This window comes from Podarcis cretensis (assembly GCF_951804945.1).
Source record: "Podarcis cretensis genome assembly, chromosome: 6".
In the NCBI taxonomy this organism is placed as follows: Eukaryota; Metazoa; Chordata; class Lepidosauria; order Squamata; family Lacertidae; genus Podarcis; species Podarcis cretensis.
Window position 1 is genome coordinate 93,082,259 of NC_137175.1, and position 22,874 is coordinate 93,105,132.

Genomic DNA, 22,874 nt, shown 5'->3' on the forward strand with positions numbered 1-22,874 from the left:
TAGTCCAACTTGCCCTCTCTACATTGGGCTCTGAAGGGAGGCGAGGATGGATCTTTCTGAAAGCCCCTTTTGCAGTCAAACTCTGTCACGTCTCCAGATGCAGAATAGATTTTATTAGCGTATTTACACTTCTGCTGTATATTGTTTTGATACATATCTTCTTCAGTTGCTGTACAAGGAGCTGTAGAAAGGCACAAATCATGCCATCTAAGAGATTGATTTGACAACGAGGAAGTCACTTGACCAAAACAAAAAAACAACTCTTTGGATTGTGTCCAAAGTTAGTCATACTCTTTTTTTTTTAATATTTCTGTTTTTTTTTTAAATGATATTTATTAGAGTTTCCAATAAAGACATATAAACACAGACAACAATAAAAACATACACAAACATAAGACAAAAAACAAGTATAATTTCAAACCTTATTTTCTTAAACCCAATTTCCCCGACCTCCTCATACCTCCCCCTTCTGTATTCTAATTTCATTATCTAATCAGCAAATCCATTCCCTTATTTCCCATAGTTTTTGATAATTCTGTTCTTTTTCCTTAATCAACACCCCTGAAAACCACATAATTTTTAAACCCATGTCATTCTAGCCTTCATTAATTTTATAATGTTTATTAAGATAGTCTTTAAATTTCTTCCAATCTTCTTCCACTGTCTCTTTCTCCTGGTCTCGGATTCTGCCAGTCATCTCTGCCAGTCCCATGTAGTCTATCATCTTCATCTGCCATTCTTCCAGAGTGGATAGATCTGGTGTCTTCCAATACTTTGCAATAAGGATCCTTGCTGCTGTTGTGGCATACATAAAAAAAGTTCTGTCCTTCTTTAACACCACATGGCTAACCATACCCAGGAGAAAGGCCTCTGGTTTCTTCAAGAAGGTATATTTAAATACCTTTTTCATTTCATTATATATCATTTCCCAGAAAGCCTTGATCCTTGGGCATGTCCACCAGAGGTGAAAGAATGTACCTTCATTTTCTTTACATTTCCCACATTTATTATCTGATAAGTGGTAAATTTTTGCAAGCTTGACTGGGGTCATGTACCACCTGTACATCATTTTCATAATATTCTCTCTCAAGGCATTACACGCCGTAAATTTCATACCGGTGGTCCACAACCTTTCCCAGTCAGCAAACATAATGTTATGTCCAATATCTTGTGCCCACTTAATCATAACTGATTTAACCGTTTCATCCTGTGTATTCCATTTCAGCAGCAAGTTATACATTTTTGACAAATTCTTAGTTTTGGATTCTAACAATTCTGTTTCCAATTTTGATTTTTCCACCTGAAAGCCAATTTTCCTATCCAACTTATAGACCTCCAATATTTGATAGTAGTGAAGCCAGTCTCGCACTTTATCTTTTAGTTTCTCAAAACTCTGCAATTTCAGTTTATTACCCTCCTGTTCTAAAATTTCCCAGTATTTCGGCCATTTAGACTCCATATTAAGTTTTTTCAATGCCTTTGCCTCCATTGGTGACAACCACCTTGGAGTTTTATTCTCCAGCAGGTCTTTATATTTAATCCAAACATTATACAATGCTTTCCTGACAATATGATTTTTAAAGCCTTTGTGAGCCTTAACCTTGTCATACCACAAATATGCGTGCCACCCAAAAAAATTGTTAAAACCTTCCAAATCTAAAGTGTCTGTGTTCTCGAGAAGCACAAAGTTAGTCATACTCAATCAAACCCACTGAAATAAATTGAGATTGATAATGTGGTCTCCTCTGAGGAAAAATAAGTAAAGCTTGGGGACTACTATACCTAAAAGTTCATTGACTTCTGTCAAATGAATAAATAAATAGCAATTTGAATATTTTCCCCATTAAAACCAATTGGGAGTCACAAGCTTTAGATTTTCTGAGTTGAGAATCAGCCAACATGAAGAAAGCATCAGTAGCAGTCCACATTTAATTGGGCGCTTTCTGAATTGGGGTCTAATACCAATATTATTATACATTATATAGCAGTATGTGGTTTACCAAGTTATTCAAGAAGACCTCAGCACTTTTTATTCCAACATGACCTTTTTGGTGGGATGACAGAAAGGGCACTTGGTAGTGATTTTATTGACAGTCCTTCCATTGTCCCATCATTCCATAGGGAAACTAGGGGCTTCACAGCATTGGTAGAGAAATCCCCCAGAGCAAAGGGAATCTCTCATGTTCTATAGGTTTCCATGGGCAGACCATCCCAATGATCCCCTACTCCCCACTGCAGGGAAAACCTGCTACCGCAAAGTCAACTTCACCAGGACATAATCCACCTGTGACAACCACTCCCACCAATGGGACATTCACAATCTGCTTTAGGACAAAGGTCAAATTGAAGGTATGACATAAGTCGGGACCACATTGTACTGATAGACCCATGCTGTTGTCGTGGCAGCTATGAGGTCCTTGAGTCAGTCTAGACTATGCAGCCTCAGCATGTAAATAAAGTCTCCAAGCACAAATATCACAAGGGCTGTCACGTGGGAGAGGGAACAAGCTTGTTATTTTCTGCTCAAACCAATGGCTTCAAGTTACAAGAAAGGAGATTCTGACTAAACACTAGAAAAAAACTTTCTGACAGTAAGAGCTGTTCCACCTCCCTCGGGAGGTTGTGGACTCTGCTTCCTTGAGGTTTTTAAGCAGAGGTTGGATAGCCATCTGCCATGGATGCTTTCGCTGAGATCCCTTTATCGCTGGGGCTTAGACTAGATGACCCTTGGGATCCCTTTCAACTCTATGATTCTATGGAGTGCTTGGGGATTCTCCAGAACAACTGTCAGCATCGCCCTTGAGCCAGTGCCACTAACTGGACTCATCCACCTCAACCCCGACTGGGCTAGGCGAGCTGGGTAGCACTTCCAGAGACCACCTTCTGCACAGGAACAGGTCAAAGTGCTGTGGACTCACAGCTTAGAGTTGTGAGCACCGGATTCACTCCAACAAGAAGACAGTCATCACACAGCAGAGTATAGCAGAGTCTAGCAGAGTATATAAATGACTCGGAGAGCAGCTCTGTAGAATATCTTCTTTATTCTATCTACAACTACTATACAACTATATACAGAGCTTAATGAGGTCTAAGCATAAAGAATGCTGCACTTCACTGAGTGTCTGCAACTGCTCTTAGCAGCAACCTTATCTCTACACACAATCTCTAACACTCAGTCTCTCTCTCTCCAACACACTGACTGACTGACTGACTGACTTGGTGCTGGAGTAGAATAAGTAGAGAGCAGAACACGCCTCTTTCTCTCTGGAGAATCAGCAGACTCATCAGGAGATTCTTGGATATGGGAGGGGTGAAATCTCCTCAACAACTCCCCAGATCATCTCCACTAGCTTAAACAGAGAGGCTGGTGAACATCAGATCAAACAGTATACCAACAGGATCTCTGTTTTGTGTCTCTGGCCCAACAGGAGGAACAACTCAACCCTGCCTCCCAGGTGGACTGGCTTCCTGGTGAGGAAGATAGCAGGTCAGCCCCCTCATCCCCGATCAAGTCATGGAGGAATGTTTTATTGTGGCCTATCAGGGCATTCAGTAACAGCAGAACAAGATGTGAGGGTTGCCAGTAATTATTAAGTAGTGGGTTGACAAAGCAGACGATACCGACATTTCTCCAAGTGGTTCTTTATAGTAAGCTGGAACTGAACTGAACTGAACTGAACAGCTCAGCCTGCCTGCTGAGGCTCCAGTACTTTGGCCACCTCATGAGAAGAGAAGACTCCCTGAAAAAGACCCTGATGATGGGAAAGATGGAGGGCACAAGGAGAAGGGGGCGACAGAGGACGAGATGGTTGGATAGTGTTTTCGAGGTTACCAGCATGAGTCTGACCAAGCTGCGGGGGGCAGTGGAGGACAGGAGTGCCTGGCGTTCTCTGGTCCATGGGGTCACGAAGAGTCGGACACGACTAAACGACTAAACTACACAACAACAACAGCTGTCAACATTCTAACAATAACACCCCAGGGTTTCCCGCCTAAATTAACTGACGTGGACCTGAGTGAAAACTATATACACAATACCCCTGGTGGCCAGGGTGAGCACTTCGTTGTTGTTGTTTAGTCGTTTAGTCGTGTCCGACTCTTCGTGACCCCATGGACCAGAGCACGCCAGGCACGTCTGTCCTCCACTACCTCCCGCAGTTTGGTCAAACTCATGCTGGTAACCTCGAAAACACTATCCAACCATCTCGTCCTCTGTCGCCCCTTCTGCTTGTGCCCTCCATCTTTCCCAGCATCAGTGTCTTCTCCAGGGAGTCTTCTCTTCTCATGAGGTGGCCAAAGTACTGGAGCCTCAGCTTCAGGATCTGTCCTTCCAGTGAGCACTCAGGGCTGATTTCCTTAAGAATGGATACGTTTGATCTTCTTGCAGTCCATGGGACTCTCAAGAGTCTTCTCCAGCACCATAATTCAAAAGCATCAATTCTTCGGCGATCAGCCTTCTTTGTGGTCCAGCTCTCACTTCCATACATCACTACTGGGAAAACCATGGCTTTAACTATACGGACCTTTGTTGGCAAGGTGACGTCTCTACTTCTCAAGATGCTGTCTAGGCCTGTCATTGCCCTTCTCCCAAGAAGCAGGCGTCTTTTAATTTCGTGGCTGCTGTCACCATCTGCAGTGATCATGGAGCCCAAGAAAGTAAAATCTCTCACTGCCTCCATTTCTTCCCCTTCTATTTGCCAGGAGGTGATGGGACCAGTGGCCATGATCTTTGTTTTTTTGATGTTGAGCTTCAGACCATATTTTGCACTCTCCTCTTTCACCCTCATTAAAAGGAGCACTTCAATACATGACAATAATGACAGCCCAAATTTTGTCAGAAGAGGCAACAACCTTAAGATATCTCCTGTCCCTTCTCCTTATCTAGGGTAAAGAACAATATGGTATCCACAAATGGTTATTGTTAATGTTCTTCTTAAACTATTGATTTTTGTCCAAAACATTACAGTGGTACCTTGGGTTACATATGCTTCAGGTTACAGACTACGCTAACTCAGAAATAGTACCTCGGGTTAAGAACTTTGCTTCAGGGTGAGAACAGAAATCGTGCGGCGACAGCGGGAGGCCCCATTAGCTAAAGTGGTACCTCAGGTTAAGAACAGTTTCAGGTTTAGAACGGACCTCCAGAACGCTTAAAGCTTTTGCAGATGACCTAGTTTTGACTCTGCAGGAGCCAGAATCTAGTACGAAAAGAGTGTTACAATTGATTCAAGACTTTGGTCGGGTGGCAGGATTTAAATTAAACAAACAGAAAACTAAGGTGTTGGGGAAAAATTTGACAGATACAGAGTCGGAACGGTTTCAGAGAGAGACAGAACTAACTGTGGTTAAAAAAGTAAAGTACCTAGGGGTAAACATAACAGCAAAAAATCTGAGTCTTTTTAAGGATAACTATGAAAAATGTTGGTCTGAAATTAAAAGAGACTTAGACAGTTGGACAAAATTGAAACTTTCTTTGTTAGGCCGAATTGCCGCTATTAAGATGAATGTATTGCCAAAAATGTTGTTTTTGTTTCAAACACTACAGATTGTGGACAAGATGGAGTGCTTCCGGAAGTGGCAGAGAGACATTTCTAAGTTTGTCTGGCAGGGTAAAAAGCCCAGAATTAAGTTTAAGATATTAACTGACGCGAAAGAAAGAGGGGGCTTTGCCCTGCCAGACTTAAAGTTGTACTATGAGGCCGCAGCTTTCTGCTGGCTAAAAGACTGGCTACTTCTCGAGGACACTGACGTTCTGGATCTGGAAGGTTTTAACAATGCTTTTGGATGGCATGCATACTTATGGTATGACAAGGTTAAGATCAATAAGGCCTTTAAGAATCATATTGTCAGAAAAGCAGTGTTTAGTGTCTGGACAAAATATAAAGACTTATTGGAAAATAAAACTCCAAGGTGGCTTTCACCGCTGGAAGCTAAGGCCCGAAAAAAACCCAATATGGAGGCCAAATGGCCAAAATATTGGGAAATACTAGAAAAAGATGGAGACAATTGGAAATTGCAGAGTTTGGAGAAAATGAAGGATAAAGTGCGAGACTGGCTACACTACGCTCAGATTAAAGAAGTCTTTAAAAATGACAAAAAGTTAGGGTTCCAGGTGGAGAAATCGAAATTGGAAACAGAACTGTTAGAACCTAAGACCAAGGTACTTTCAAGAATGTATAACTTGCTGTTAAAATGGAACACACAAGATGAAATGGTTAAATCGGCTATGATAAAGTGGGCACAGGATATTGGGTATAACATTATGTTTGAGGACTGGGAAAGGTTGTGGACCACTGGGTTGAACTTCACTGCATGTAATGCTTTGAAGGAAAATGTAATGAAAATGATATATAGATGGTACATGACCCCAGTTAAACTTGCCAAAATATACCATTCGTCTGATAATAAATGCTGGAAATGTAAAGGAAATGAAGGAACATTCTTTCACCTCTGGTGGACGTGCCCTAGAGTGAAGGCCTTCTGGGAAATGATATATAATGAGTTGAAGAAGGTATTTAAGTATACTTTCCCTAAGAAACCAGAGGCCTTCCTCCTGGGTATTGTCGGCCAGAGGGTGATAAAGAAGGACAGAATTTTTTTCCTGTATGCAACAACGGCAGCAAGGATACTCATCGCTAAGCATTGGAAAACTCAAGATCTACCCACACTGGAAGAATGGCAGATGCAACTGATAGACGATATGGAATTGGCTGAGATGACCGGCAGAATTCGAGACCTGGGAGAGGAGAGGGTTGAAGAAGACTGGAAGAAATTTAGGATTTATTTACAAAAGCACTGTAATTTGGTTGAATGTTAAGAAGGATGCCAGATCATAAACAATTGAGCACCATTAAACTAGATGTAATCTGGATGATAAACGAGATTGAGGGAAATATAATTTTTTTGGAGAATTATTTGATTAAATTAAATGAATGAGATTTAAGAATGTAAACAAGTTGATAAATTGCTGGAAAAAATTTTACTATGATGCAAGTGGGAGCGGGAGGCGTGAGGGAGTCCAAAGAAGCTTTGAAAATATGTTACGATACATGTTATATTGTTTATTATTTTTTGCATTTTTGTATTTAAAAAATCTTAATAAATATTTATAAAAAAAGAGAAAGAAACCCAGGAAACTTTACAGAAAAATAAAAATAAATAAACTTTCTCGGGAAAAGAAAAAATAGAACGGACCTCCAGAACGAATTAAGTTCTTAACTTGAGGTACCACTGTACTACAGAAGTTTATAAGTACTCAGTTCCAATCACACACTCTTGCAGGAGATACTTTCCTGCAGACCACATGGGTATACAGTGGTACCTCAGGTTACAGACGCTTTAGGTTACATACGCTTCAGGTTACAGACTCTGCTAACCCAGAAATAGTACCTCGGGTTAAGAACTTTGCTTCAGGATGAGAACAGAAATCGTGCTGTGGTGGCGCAGCAGCAGCGGGAGACCCCATTAGCTAAAGTGGTGCTTCAGGTTAAGAACAGTTTCAGGTTAAGAACGAACCTCCGGAATGAATTAAGTACGTAACCAGAGGTACCACTGTACAACGTGAAGTTTGAAGGCTTGTTATAGATATGATTAACCTTGAGACCCATCTAATAGTTTGTTGATGTCCTAGCTGTTTGCAGGGAGAGGCATTGAGGGGAATTTGAATTCACGGCTGCGAGGAAAGTGGAAAGTCAGTGTCTGAGAGGAAAACCTTGCAAAGGGAAAGAGCTTGTGCATTCTGGGGGACTGTTAGACCACATGGCTGCCTATTATTATTAGTAAAGGCATCCAGAGTTTGGTGGGTGGCTCACTTTGCTTCATGAAAGAACTACCTGTAGTTCATGGGAGGAGCTGGGATGGAGGGTAACTAAAAGTGTGTAGTAAAGCAAAAACACATATAGAGCAATGCCAACTGCTGGCACCACACTGGTGCCACTAGGTCACAGGTTTTTGAATTTATTGAATATCCTTCAATAGAACAGAAAAAGCAAAGATTTAGAGAAATTTACTGTACCTATGCATGTTGGTGTATCTGTCCAATGCCCGTTGACACATCGTACATATTCATCTCCTTGCATATTGTAGAGAGCTTGGCACTTATACCGTACATGTGCTCCTGGCATATATTCCATTTTCAACAGGAAGTGAAGTACCACATTTTCCTGCAGCATCTGTGATGATGCATTGAAACAGAAAAAGGAATCGATTACATGGCACTTACTAGGATTACACATATGGCTGCGCACACAAGCATTTCTATAATTCAGCTTCTACATCAGGAAAAAAGAAAAGTATCACACAAAGATTTAATTTAAAAAGGAAGAAAAGTTTTAATATACGTTTTATTGAGCTATGTATATCTGCTGGGTGAAATAATCAGTGAACAAATTGTCTTTCTAATGTCTCTTCAAGTGTGGCTGACATTCCATCAGCACCTCCTTAGCTGGTCAAATAGACCAATCATTAAAACAACTAGAACCTATTTTGGCATGGATCTCATTGGGAGGAGGCGGCGGCTGTCCTCTGAATTTTGCTCAGCTCTTCACTATCAAAATTTATCATATTCTGCTGTTTTTGAAAATCTCTTTCAGTATCTTGCAAGTGTCTATTTGTAAAAATTGATTCCGCAGAAGCATAGAAGTTTATAAAATGCTGGTTCCTGAAGGTCTTGTGTTTTCATAAACACCTCTGTTAGCTTCCTCCCTTCTGCCTGCGATGTCTGGAACTCTGCCCCAAACATGCAATTTGGGGGTAGCCAGTGTGATGCTATTTAGATGTTGCTGGACTACAACTCCAATCAGTCCCAGAATGGCGAATGGTATGGGGAGTTACAGTCCATCAACATCTTGAAGCACTAAGTTTGCTGCAGTTGAATGGGGGTAATTCCACTGGTTCTAAAACCGCCTTCCCCATGAAGCATTTGGCTTTCTGCTTAGAAATGTCTGAAGTGGGATGGGATGAGGCAGGGTGCACCCCATCATTTTGGGCAGACATCTTGAATATGACCTATTCATCTCTCTCTTTCTTGCCTTGTCCCTGTCCAGATTTTGTCCTGCATGTGGTTTTCCAAAGCCATCCTGTTAGGTACTGTGCAAAGCACAGTAGATGAACCTTTAGTCTCATCCAGTATTTATGTTCCTACCTCTCCAATCTACTAAAGTTCAGTTTGTAAGCTCTTTCAGGAACGAACCTGTTCTTATTTTTCTGCATGGTCTCCCCTCCACCCCCACTCTTATGCTTTAAAGCACCTTATGCATTGATGGTGTAAAAAACCATAATATTATTCTTACTTATGAGGTTATAAGGGTTAGCCAAATGGTGGAACGAATGTCTAAATGATCCACATATAACAACACAACTCTCACCACCTCAAATGGCATACTTCAAGGTACACAGGCAGCTCCCAGTCATCTAGAGCTGAGTAATCCAGCTGAACAATTGACTCAACAATTTCCTAGAGAACAAGAGGGCACGTGTGTGTCTTGAGAATGCATCAAGTACTATAAATTCTACTTGAATTTATTATAGAAAGGTTGAGATATCTCAGTTCTTCTGTACTTATTACAGCTCAAGGGACACTGGCTACTAGTGCTGGAAAAGACAAAGATACTTCTAGTCTATCCTTTGCTATGGATCAGTCATCTGGGAGGGAGACAGGAAACAGATCGGCATAGACAGTCTAGATCAACATGTGCCACAAACAGATGATTACATCGCAAATAGCTCAAATAGATTTAAATAAGCATCGCTAGCCACCTTGTGCTGTGGAAGACCAATTTGGTCTGCATGGATTTCTTCCCAATCACAATCGTGATGATTGGTCAATGAAGGAAAACTACCACCTCCAACTACTGAGTGATCCCATAGGAATCTCCATCAGGCCCATTCTAGATGAAGATTGTTGGTTTTCCCATAGTATACACTTCAGTCTTGACTCCCTCTGGTATATTCCTCATAGCCCAGAGATTAGTAGAAGGTAAATAATAAATGACAGTCCAAGACTATGCAAGAATCCGCACACTGCAAAATTTAACATACAACTTTATTTTTTTAAGAGGAAGAATGTTATATTCCTATCTTTTAGACTATTTAAAAAATTGGACATCAAATACCTATGCATCTTGGTGATGCTGTCCATTCTTTGTTCACACACTTTACTGTAAAAGCTCCAAAAAGGCTGTATCCTTGGTGACAACGATAGCGCACCTTCTCAAGAGGCAAGTACCTTTGCTTGAGATCAGTCGTAATCTGACCATTAGAAACCCAGGGTGGGGGAGGGCATGTTACATCTGAAATGATAGAGAAAGCTTCTTCAGTCCTTGAAAATGCATTCTGTTCCCACAAAACAGCACCTACCAGTTTGTTCCAACATTCTGAGACTGGACAAAAGATGTCATAAGAGAGGATACTGCACTAACTGTGAGAACTGCTGGTCTCCAACCCCCATCGAGGGTATAGGCTCCTATCTACTCCTATCTACCATAAACACATGGACTTAGGAAAGATCCCTGTTCGACTCAGAATAAACTTGCACTGGAGGAAGCTGAGAAAAGAGCACATGCTTGTGGGGTTGCAACCTCAAGCCATGAGCCTGCTTTTTGCAACCCCAGTGCTGTCATTCTTAGTTATAAAAGTTAGAGGTCAAAAGTGTTTGCTTTTTGTTATGTATTCAGTGGTCTGTGTTTGCCTGAGCTTGAGACTGGACTAAGAATTCTGAGCCCCTATGTTCTGATTCGATACATGATATCCAATCACAGAACATTTCAGGACTTGGGCCTCTGCCATTGGCCCTTAAACTCTGAGTCATAATTCACAGCTTGGAAGTTCAGGCAGCCAATCACGTTGGGAGTGGGAGAGGCCCAGGCCTTCAGAAATGTATATAAGCAGTTCCTTTGCCCCTGCTGTCCAGTTCCGTTAGTTCAATAAATGTTCTTGTTGTTATCACTGTGTCTTGCCTTGTGGAAAACCACCTACACTACACTTTTGTAAATGAGTCCAGGAAGAAAAGTCCCTGAAAATGGCAGCTGTATTGGGTCATTTAAGGGTAAGTCAAGGTGCATATGGCAACTCTTCTTCCCTGCTGCCTGGAACACCAAAAGCACTGAGGTCCACCTAGATCAATTTTATCTGTGTCAGGGATCCTGTGGCCCTCCAGAGGTTGTTGGACTACATCTCCCATCATCCCCAGCCAGCAAGGTTGATGGTCAGAGATGATGGGAAGTGCAACAACATCTGGGGGGCCACAGGTTCCCCATCCCTGGTCCATATGGACTGGTAGAGGCTCTCCAGGGTTTGTCCTAGGCTCCACCTGGAGATGCCAGGGATTGAACGTGGCGCATTGCGCATACAAAACCTGTCTTCGATCCCTGCTAGTACATTGCAATATTGAAATTCTCCTATACAATTCAAGTCTTCTTTGAGCCCAAAATGCACAGACTGAGAGGCAGTTTCCATGCTCTATTGCTGCCCTTCCCCATCTGAGGCTGACTGGAAAGAGGCATGTCTTAACACTGGGATACCATTCTATCATGCAGTATTTTCCACTGCAGAGGCAAAATTGCCAGCTTTCGGAGGAGGGCACACGGAAAACAGGGACTCACACAGGTGGATAATTCTCCTTGTTAGGACTTTAAAAATAAACTTCTTTGGCTGTAACAGTAAAGCATGCCTCCAGTTTTAACTCAGAAATAAAATAACTGCCTTGGCCATCAGACATTTTGTAATCTCTTCCCAGTTTCTTCCACATCCTTTTTCACGTTTATATTTGGCACACAGAAGGAAGATCAGGAACCCAGTATACCTGAAGGGGCGTCTCCACACCCATCGTTCTGCTCGGACACTGAGGTCCAGCTCCAGACAGATAGGTGAGGTATAAATAATAAAAAATATCATCATCATCACCTGCAATGCCAGGTCTTACCTACACATGTCGGTGGTTCTGACCACTCTTTATTTTGACATGTTACATTAGGCGATCCAGAGATTTTAAAACCTTCATGGCACTGATAATGCACCTCGTGGTCAGGCAGGTAGACCTCTGCTGTCCCCGCCACAATTTCAGCACTGGCAACTGCAGGGGGCTCTCCACATGTTGCATCTAAATGGGGAGAGGAAACCAACAAATAAACTTTTCCTCCACAAATTGTGCTTTCTGCATAATAGATACCCATCATTCTTTTTTAAAAAAAGAATACCAGAACCTAATGTGAACAAACACAAAGATAAGAGTGCAAGAGCTTAATGCAAGCAAACCTTGCTTACAGACAGAGTTGCCAATTTCTCAAAACCATTGCAGGGGCCTGATGCAATGCCCTGACGTCACATGTGACGTGCAACATCACAGAGAGCCGAGCGGTGGAGCCAAATGCGGCTGCAGCATGGCCCCAGCAGCAGGTGGACCCCACCCTCCCCAGCTGGCTGCCATGCAAGGGAAAGAGGTAAAGGGACCCCTGACCATTAGGTCCAGTTGCGGACGACTCTGGGGTTGCGGCACTCATCTCGCTTTACTGGCCGAGGGAGCCAGCATACAGCTTCCGGGTCATGTGGCCAGCATGACTAAGCTGCTTCTGGTGAACCAGACCAGCACACAGAAATGCCCTTTACCTTCCCGCCGGAGTGGTACCTATTTATCTACTTGCACTTTTTGGCATGCTTTCGAACTGCTAGGTTGGCAGGAGCAGAGACCGAGCAGCAGGAGCTCACCCCATCGTGGGGATTTGAACCGCCAACTTTCCAATCGGCAAGCCCTAGGCTCAGTGGTTTAACCCACAGCGCCACCCGCGTCCCTGTGCAATGGAAAGAAGTCCCCCCAAATGTCTCAGCTCCTAGGAGTTGGTGCCTATGTTTACAGATCATGGTTAAGGAGGACCAAGCTTAACTGCAATCCTGCTGTCCAATGCCTAACTAAAGCCAAACATTGGTTTAACTACCACACCTGCATGCAAAGACCAACAGTGGGTCCAACAGTTAAGAAGGCAGTTTCTGCAAATGCTGTGAAGGGCAGATGGGGCTCACCAACTAGGTAGCACATCTAGGAGAAGGAAAGCTCTGATCCTGAACCTTCACTCCCTTGTGGGATATCTTTAGGAGAAGGGAAGTAAACTCTACACAAATCCACAGCAGAGTCCCTAAAATAGTTGGAATGTACCTTGTACACCTCATTCCAACAACTGCTACAGCCAAGCTGGTGCCAAATGTATTGCATTGCTTTCCTTTGGTCCACATCAGCAAAGCTGAGAGGGGGGTCTTCTTGTCTGGGCAGCCCAGGAAAAATGAGAAGCTGGAAGAACGGAAATTGACAGATCCATCCATACCTCAGACAGATAGTTATTTTAACCCAATGTCATTTAGTTTAAGTACAGTGGTACCTCGGGTTACATACGCTTCAGGTTACAGACTCCGCTAACCCAGAAATAGTGCTTCAGGTTAAGAACTTTGCTTCAGGATAAGAACAGAAATCGGGCTCCGGCGGCGCCGCAGCAGCAGGAGGCCCCATTAGCTAAAGTGGTGCTTCAGGTTAAGAACAGTTTCAGTTTAAGAATGGACCTCCGGAATGAATTAAGTACTTAACCTGAGGTACCACTGTATCTCTAAGATACTTGACTTGTTCTGCTATAATATAGGCCATGTTAAGCTCTATGTTGCATAGATTTCAGTGGGAAGAATAACTACGTTGTATAACTTGGCTGGATGTTGCCACTGCCCTTTAATTGAATTGTATTAGGCAATATTATTTCTTCAGGGCAAAATTTAAATTTGACAAAGGGACAACTACAATTATGACAGCAGCAGAACCTGGGATTCAGCACTAAATTCCTAAATATAACCATCAGAAAACCAATTTACATTATGTATCACTTAGCAATGGGACGCGGGTGGCGCTGTGGGTAAAACCTCAGCACCTAGGACTTGCCGATCGTATGGTCGGCGGTTCGAATCCCCGTGGCGGAACAACCCTAGAGTCTGGCAAGACTGGCCCGTACGGGCAGGGGTACCTTTACCTTTACCTTTATCACTTAGCAACAGTTTACATCAGGGGTGGGGAAGTTTAAGCCTGGGGACAGGATTTAAATGCTGCCAGCCTCTGAGGCCGTACAATCTAATGGTGGGGCAAAAATGCCTCACTCCACAAAAAAATAATAAATGTTGCCCCCAACCACCCATTCCATTCATCCAAACATACCAAGTTCTAAAAAAGCATCCATTCCATTCATCCACACTTGCAATGTCATGATCCCCACTTCCCAATTCCTTCATAAAACAAATTGGAAATTACCATATTTTTTGCTGTATAAGACTCACTTTTTCCCTCCTAAAAAGTAAGGGGAAATGTGTGTGCGTCTTATGGAGCGAATGCAGTCTGCGCAGCTATCCCAGAAGCCAGAACAGCAAGAGGGATTGCTGCTTTCATTGCGCAGCGATCCCTCTTGCTGTTCTGGCTTCTGAGATTCAGAATATTTTTTTTCTTGTTTTCCTCCTCCCCAAACTAGGTGCGTCCTGTGGTCTGATGCGTCTTATAGAGCGAAAAATACGGCAGAGCGGGGATCTACATTCCTCTCCTTAATGCTTTTGAGACTGGAGATGGGAGATGGAGGAGGAGTCAAGAGGTTGCCCTGTGGAGAATGATAGTAGGTTGGAGTAATCACTGCTGTTTGCCCTCTCTGTTTGTGAGGCATGGGAGGGAAGCAAAGAAGGAGCTGTTGCCTCCACCATCACTTGCAACAGTGTTAACACCACCAGAGAGGATTTGCCAGAATGCATTTTGGCAAGGAACTAGTGCTGGCAGTAAGAGCCTTCATCTAAAAACTTACTGTTTTCAGTTTTTTAACATTATACCTTCACAGGTTGAAGCTTCCGACCACTTTCCTTTGTGGCATGTAATATTCTGTGGTCCTTCTGTAGCATAACCGGGTGCACAGCTGAAAGGTATCAGGTCCCCAGGCTCATAGCGATTTTTTATTAATCCTTCATATGCAGCATCAGTGAGTCAGTGACTTTTCTGCGAAGATAATACAAATGAAAATATGATTCTCAAAAAATATCACCAAAGCTGTGTCTGGATTTCCCTACTAAAATACTGAACAAAGCTGCATTTCAAAGGGTGAAGGGAGTTGTGTGTTGTTGGTTGTTTTCCCCCCAAGAGTAAGATATGAAGGCAGGCAGAAAGTGGGCAGAGGGATCAGTAATCAGAGAAGTTCACAATGGGTTAAATGTTGAAGAACATAAATATTACTGGGAAAGAAAACAGATGGTTTAGTAATTTAATATGTCTGCTATGGCCAATCCACAGAATTTAGATACATGTTTAAGACTTGCCAGGTCCTTCGTCCAGTGGTTTTCAAACTGTTATACCACCTTCCTAATTGCCTGCTCTCAAGTTTCAATTTGACTCCCAAAGAAATCCTAAATATTGAGGGATTCTGGAGTCACAACCTAAAGCACATTCTCAGTTTAAGCAGGGCAGTGGCTATACCCAGTGCTTTTTTTCCTGGGGGTATGCAGGGGTATGCATACCCCTAAACATTTTGTGAAATTTTGTACTTTTGTCCATTTACCGTAGTTTTCGCTCCATTACACACATTTTTTTCCTCCTAGAAAGTAAGGGGAAATGTCTGTGCGTGTTAGGGAGTTAATGCTTCCCTCCTACGTGGTTTCTAGCGGAAGAAGAGCCACTGAATCGAGAGGAGAGAGGGACGGAGTGCCTGCTTCTTTAAAGGAGCAAAAGACGTTGAGGGCTAACTCTGTTTCCGATGAAAAAAACCCACCTATTTGCACCAAGAAAACTTTCAGGGGAGCGTTTGCAAGAGGGATTTTTGCAAAAAAAAACCATCTGTTTCCACCGAAAAACCTTTCAAGGGATGGTTTGCAACAGTTTGGCACCATTTTTGAGTGAATTGCAGAACGTCATAAATTTTGAAGAAATTGTGACCGCGCGGCTTAGGGGTTTTTTCAAAAAAAGGGTGTTCAGACGTCGAGGGCTAATTCTGTTTCCGATGATAAAAACCCACCTGTTTCCACCAAAAAACCTTTCAGGGGATCGTTTGCAACAGTTTGGCACCATTTTTGAGTGAATTGCAGAACGTCAGATTTTTGCTGAAATTGTGACCACGCGGCTTAGGGATTTTTTCAAACAAAAGTTGTTCAGACGTCGAGGGCTAATTCTGTTTCCGATGATAAAAACCCACCTGTTTCCACCGAAAAACCTTTCAGGGGATCGTTTGCAACAGTTCAGCACCATTTTTGAATAAATTGCAGAACGTCAGATTTTTGCTGAAATTGTGACGGCTTAGGGATTTTTGCAAAAAAAAGTTGTTCAGACGTCGAGGGCTAATTCTGTATCCGATGAGAAAAAAACATCTGTTTCCACCGAAAAACCTTTCAGGGGATGGTTTGCAACAGTTTGGCACCATTTTTGAGTGAATTGCAGAACGTCAGAAATTTTGAAGAAATTGTGACCGCGCGGCTTAGGGGTTTTTTCAAAAAAAGGTTGTTCAGACATCGGGGGCTAATTCTGTTTCCGATGATAAAAACCCACCTGTTTCCACCGAAAAACCTTTCAGGGGAGCGTTTGCAACAGGGATTATTGCAAAAAAAAGCTGTTCAGACGTCGAGGGCTAATTCTGTTTCCGATGATAAAAACACATCTGTTTCCACCGAAAAACCTTTCAGGGGATGGGTTGCAACACTTTGGCCCCATTTTTGAGTGAATTGCAGAACGTCAAAAATTTTGAAGAAATTGTGACCGCGCCGCTTAGGGGGGTTTTCAAAAAAAGGTTGTTCAGACATCGGGGACTAATTCTGTTTCCGATGATAAAAGCCCACCTGTTTCCACAGAAAAACCTTTCAGGGGATGGTTTGCAACAGTTTGGCACTATTTCTGAGTGAATTGCAGAACGTCAGAAATTTTGAAGAAATTGTGACCGCGCAGCTTAGGGATTTTTTCAAAGAAAAGTTGTTCAGACGTCGAGGGCTAATTCTGTTTCCGATGATAAAAACCCACCTGTTTCCACCGAAAAACCTTTCAGGGGAGCGTTTGCAACAGTTTGGCACCATTTTTGGGTGAATTGCAGAACGTCAGATTTATGCTGAAAATGTGCCCGCACGGCTTACGGGTTTTTTCAAAAAAAAGTTGTTCAGACCTTGAGGGCTAATTCTGTTTCCAATGATAAAAACTCACCTGTTCGCACCAAAAAACCTTTCAGGGGAGCATTTGCAACAGGGATTTTATCAAACAAAAGGTTGTTTAGACGTCGAGGGCTAATTCTGTTTCCGATGATAAAAACCCACCTGTTTCAACCGAAAAACCTTTCAGGGGAGCATTTGCAACAGGCATTTTTGAATAAAAAGTTGTTCAGACGTCGAGGGCTAATTCTGTTTACGATTAAAAAAAACCACCTGTTTCCACCGAAAAACCTTTCAGGGGAGCGTTTGCAACAGGGATTTTTGCAAAAAAAAGTTGTTCAGATGTCGAGGGCTAATTCTGTTTCCGATGATAAAAACCCACCTGTTTCCACAGAAAAACCTTTCAGGGGATGGTTTGCAACAGTTTGGCACTATTTTTGAGTGAATTGCAGAACGTCAGAAATTTTGAAGAAATTGTGACCGCGCGGCTTAGGGATTTTTTCAAAGAAAAGTTGTTCAGACGTCGAGGGCTAATTCTGTTTCCGATGATAAAAACCCACCTGTTTCCACCGAAAAACCTTTCAGAGGAGCGTTTCCAACAGTTCAGCACCATTTTTGAATAAATTGCAGAACGTCAGATTTTTGCTGAAATTGTGACCGCGTGGCTTAGGGATTTTTGCAAAAAAAAGTTGTTCAGACATCGGGGGCTAATTCTGTTTCCGATGATAAAAACCCACCTGTTTCCACCGAAAAACCTTTCAGGGGATCGTTTGCAACAGATTGGCACCATTTTTGAGTGAATTGCAGAACGTCAGATTGTTTCTGAAAATGTGACGGCGTGGCTTAGGGATTTTTGCAAAAAAAAGTTGAACAGACGTCGAGGGCTAATTCTGTTTCCGATGATAAAAACCCACTTGTTTCCACCGAAAAACCTTTCAGGGGATCGTTTGCAACAGGCATTTTTGTTTAAAAAAGTTGTTCAGACATCGAGGGCTAATTCTGTTTCCGATGATAGAAAAACATCTGTTTCCACCGAAAAACCTTTCAAGGGATGGTTTGCAACAGTTTGGCACCATTTTTGAGTGAATTGCAGAACGTCAGATTTTTGCTGAAAATGTGATCACGCGGCTTAGGGATTTTTGCATAAAAACGTTCCTCAGACCACGAGGGCTAATTCTGTTTCCGATGATAAAAACCCACCTGTTTCCACCGAAAAACCTTTCAGGGGATCGTTTGCAACAGTTCAGCACTATTTTTGAATGAATTTCAGAACATCAGATTTTTGCTGAAATTGTGACCGTGCGGCTTAGGGATTTTTGCAAAAAAAAGTTGTTCAGACGACGAGGGATAATTCTATTTACGATTAAAAAAAACCACCTGTTTCCACCGAAAAACCTTTCAGGGGATCGTTTGCAACAGTTCAGCACCATTTTTGAATGAATTTCAGAACGTCAGATTTTTGCTGAAATTGTGACCGCGCGGCTTAGGGATTTTTGCAAAAAAAAGTTGTTGAGACGTCGAGGGCTAATTCTGTTTCCGATCATAAAAACCCACCTGTTTCCACCGAAAAACCTTTCAGGGGAGCGTTTTCAACAGTTCAGCACAATTTTTGAATAAATTGCAGAACGTCAGATTTTTGCTGAAATTGTGACCTCGCGGCTTAGGGATATTTGCAAAAAAAAGTTGTTCAGACATCAAGGGCTAATTCTGTTTCTGATTATAAAAACACATCTGTTTCCACTGAAAAACCTTTCAGGGGATGGTTTGCAACAGTTTGGCACCATTTTTGAGTGAATTGCAGAACGTCAGAAATTTTGAAGAAATTGTGACCGCGCGGCTTAGGGATTTTTGCAAAAAAAAGTTGTTCAGATGTCGAGGGCTAATTCTGTTTCCGATGATAAAAATGCATCTGTTTCCACCGAAAAACCTTTCAGGGGATCCTTTGCAACAGTTCGGCACCATTTTTGCATGAATTGCAGAACGTCAGATTTTTTGCTGAAAATGTGCCCGCGCGGCTTACGGGTTTTTTTAAAAAAAAGTTGTTCAGACATCGAGGGCTAATTCTGTTTCTGATGATAAAAACTAACCTGTTCTCACCAAAAAACCTTTCAGGGGAGTGTTTGCAACAGGGATTTTATCAAACAAAAGGTTGTTCAGACGTCGAGGGCTAATTCTGCTTCCGATGAGAAGAACCCCCCTGTTTCAACCGAAAAACCTTTCAGGGGAGCGTTTGCAACAGGCATTTTTGAAAAAAAAGTTGTTCAGACGTCGAGGGCTATTTCTGTTTCCGATGATAGAAAAACATCTGTTTCCACCCAAAAACCTTTCAGGGGATGGTTTGCAACAGTTTGGCACCATTTTTGAGTGAATTGCAGAACGTCCGATTTTTGCTGAAATTGTGACCGCGCGGCTTAGGGATTTTTGCAAAAAAAAGTTGTTCAGACATCGAGGGCTAATTCTGTTTCTGATGATAAAAACACATCTGTTTCCACCGAAAAACCTTTCAGGGGATCGTTTGCAACAGGCATTTTTGCATAAAAAAGTTGTTCAGACATCGAGGGCTATTTCTGTTTCCGATGATAGAAAAACATCTGTTTCCACCCAAAAACCTTTCAGGGGATGGTTTGCAACAGTTTGGCACCATTTTTGAGTGAATTGCAGAACGTCAGAAATTTTGAAGAAATTGTGACCGCGCGGCTTAGGGATTTTTGCAAAAAAAAGTTGTTCAGACATCGAGGGCTAATTCTGTTTCTGATGATAAAAACACATCTGTTTCCACCGAAAAAGCTTTCAGGGGATCGTTTGCAACAGGCATTTTTGCATAAAAAAGTTGTTCAGACATCGGGGGCTAATTCTGTTTCCGATGATAAAAACCCACCTGTTTCCACCAAAAAACCTTTCAGGGGATCGTTTGCAACAGATTGGCACCATTTTTGAGTGAATTGCAGAACGTCAGATTGTTTCTGAAAATGTGACGGCGCGGCTTAGGGATTTTTGCCAAAAAACGTTGAACAGACGTCGAGGGATAATTCTATTTACGATTAAAAAAAACCACCTGTTTCCACAGAAAAACCTTTCAGGGGATGGTTTGCAACAGTTTGGCACCATTTTTGAGTGAATTGCAAAACGTCAGATTTTTGCTGAAAATGTGATCGCGCGGCTTAGGGATTTTGGCAAAAAAATGTTGTTCAGACGTCGAGGGATAATTCTATTTACGATTAAAAAAAACCACCTGTTTCCACAGAAAAACCTTTCAGGGGATGGTTTGCAACAGTTCAGCACCATTTTTGAATGAATTACAGAACGTCAGATTTTTGCTGAAAATGTGATCGCGCGGCTTAGGGATTTTTGCAAAAAAAAGTTGTTCAGACGTTGAGGGCTAATTCTGTTTCCGATGATAAAAACCCACCTGTTTCCACAGAAAAACCTTTCAGGGGATGGTTTGCAACAGTTTGGCACCATTTTTGAGTGAATTGCAGAACGTCAGAAATTTTGAAGAAATTGTGACCGCGCGGCTTAGGGGTTTTTTCAAAAAAAAGGTTGTTCAGACATCGGGGGCTAATTCTGTTTCCGATGATAAAAACGCACCTGTTTCCACCGAAAAACCTTTCAGGGGAGCGTTTGCAACAAGGATTTTTGCAAAAAAAAGTTGTTCAGACATCAAGGGCTAATTCTGTTTCTGATGATAAAAACACATCTGTTTCCACCGAAAAACCTTTCAGGGGATGGTTTGCAACAGTTTGGCACCATTTTTGAGTGAATTGCAGAACGTCAGAAATTTTGAAGAAATTGTGACCGCGCGGCTTAGGGGTTTTTTTAAAAAAAGATTGTTCAGACATCGGGGGCTAATTCTGTTTCCGATGATAAAAACCCACCTGTTTCCACCGAAAAACCTTTCAGGGGATGGTTTGCAACAGATTGGCACCATTTTTGAGTGAATTGCAGAACGTCAGATTGTTTTTGAAATTGTGACCGCGCGGCTTAGGGATTTTTGCAAAAAAAAAAATGTTCAGATGTCGAGGGCTACTTTTGTTTCCGATGATAAAAACCCACCTGTTTCCACAGAAAAACCTTTCAGGGGATGGTTTGCAACAGTTCAGCACCATTTTTGAGTGAATTGCAGAACGTCCGATTTTTGCTGAAATTGTGACCGCGCGGCTTAGGGATTTTTGCAAAAAAAAGTTGTTCAGACATCGAGGGCTAATTCTGTTTCCGATGATAAAAACCCACCTGTTTCCACCAAAAAACCTTTCAGGGGATCGTTTGCAACAGATTGGCACCATTTTTGAGTGAATTGCAGAACGTCAGATTGTTTCTGAAAATGTGACGGCGCGGCTTAGGGATTTTTGCAAAAAAAAGTTGAACAGACGTCGAGGGATAATTGTATTTACGATTAAAAAAAACCACCTGTTTCCACAGAAAAACCTTTCAGGGGATGGTTTGCAACAGTTTGGCACAATTTTTGAGTGAATTGCAAAACGTCAGATTTTTGCTGAAAATGTGATCGCGCGGCTTAGGGATTTTGGCAAAAAAATGTTGTTCAGACGTCGAGGGATAATTCTATTTACGATTAAAAAAAACCACCTGTTTCCACAGAAAAACCTTTCAGGGGATGGTTTGCAACAGTTCAGCACCATTTTTGAATGAATTACAGAACGTCAGATTTTTGCTGAAAATGTGATCGCGCGGCTTAGGGATTTTTGCAAAAAAAAGTTGTTCAGACGTTGAGGGCTAATTCTGTTTCCGATGATAAAAACCCACCTGTTTCCACAGAAAAACCTTTCAGGGGATGGTTTGCAACAGTTTGGCACCATTTTTGAGTGAATTGCAGAACGTCAGAAATTTTGAAGAAATTGTGACCGCGCGGCTTAGGGGTTTTTTCAAAAAAAAGGTTGTTCAGACATCGGGGGCTAATTCTGTTTCCGATGATAAAAACGCACCTGTTTCCACCGAAAAACCTTTCAGGGGAGCGTTTGCAACAAGGATTTTTGCAAAAAAAAGTTGTTCAGACATCAAGGGCTAATTCTGTTTCTGATGATAAAAACACATCTGTTTCCACCGAAAAACCTTTCAGGGGATGGTTTGCAACAGTTTGGCACCATTTTTGAGTGAATTGCAGAACGTCAGAAATTTTGAAGAAATTGTGACCGCGCGGCTTAGGGGTTTTTTTAAAAAAAGATTGTTCAGACATCGGGGGCTAATTCTGTTTCCGATGATAAAAACCCACCTGTTTCCACCGAAAAATCTTTCAGGGGATGGTTTGCAACAGATTGGCACCATTTTTGAGTGAATTGCAGAACGTCAGATTGTTTTTGAAATTGTGACCGCGCGGCTTAGGGATTTTTGCAAAAAAAAAAAATGTTCAGATGTCGAGGGCTACTTTTGTTTCCGATGATAAAAACCCACCTGTTTCCACAGAAAAACCTTTCAGGGGATGGTTTGCAACAGTTCAGCACCATTTTTGAGTGAATTGCAGAACGTCCGATTTTTGCTGAAATTGTGACCGCGCGGCTTAGGGATTTTTGCAAAAAAAAGTTGTTCAGACATCGAGGGCTAATTCTGTTTCTGATGATAAAAACACATCTGTTTCCACCGAAAAACCTTTCAGGGGATCGTTTGCAACAGGCATTTTTGCATAAAAAAGTTGTTCAGACATCGAGGGCTATTTCTGTTTCCGATGATAGAAAAACATCTGTTTCCACCCAAAAACCTTTCAGGGGATGGTTTGCAACAGTTTGGCACCATTTTTGAGT

General features: G+C 42.1%; 1 long non-coding RNA gene across 2 annotated transcripts in view; it reads right to left on the minus strand.

The window, feature by feature from the left end:
• LOC307218895 overlaps nt 1–14,987 on the minus strand; it is a 158,056-nt gene extending 143,069 nt beyond the window's left edge. The window contains exons 1-4 of one of the 2 annotated variants that reach the window (XR_013840089.1): nt 14,836–14,987; nt 11,921–12,097; nt 10,113–10,289; nt 8,128–8,171 (exon numbers count right to left, since the gene is read on the minus strand). This is a non-coding gene — a long non-coding RNA (uncharacterized lncRNA). Of the gene's footprint in view, nt 1–8,127; nt 8,172–10,112; nt 10,290–11,920; nt 12,098–14,835 lie in introns of those variants that run through there. The other variant, XR_013840088.1, reaches the window with a different exon arrangement.
• Nucleotides 14,988–22,874: the final 7,887 nt, after the last annotated feature.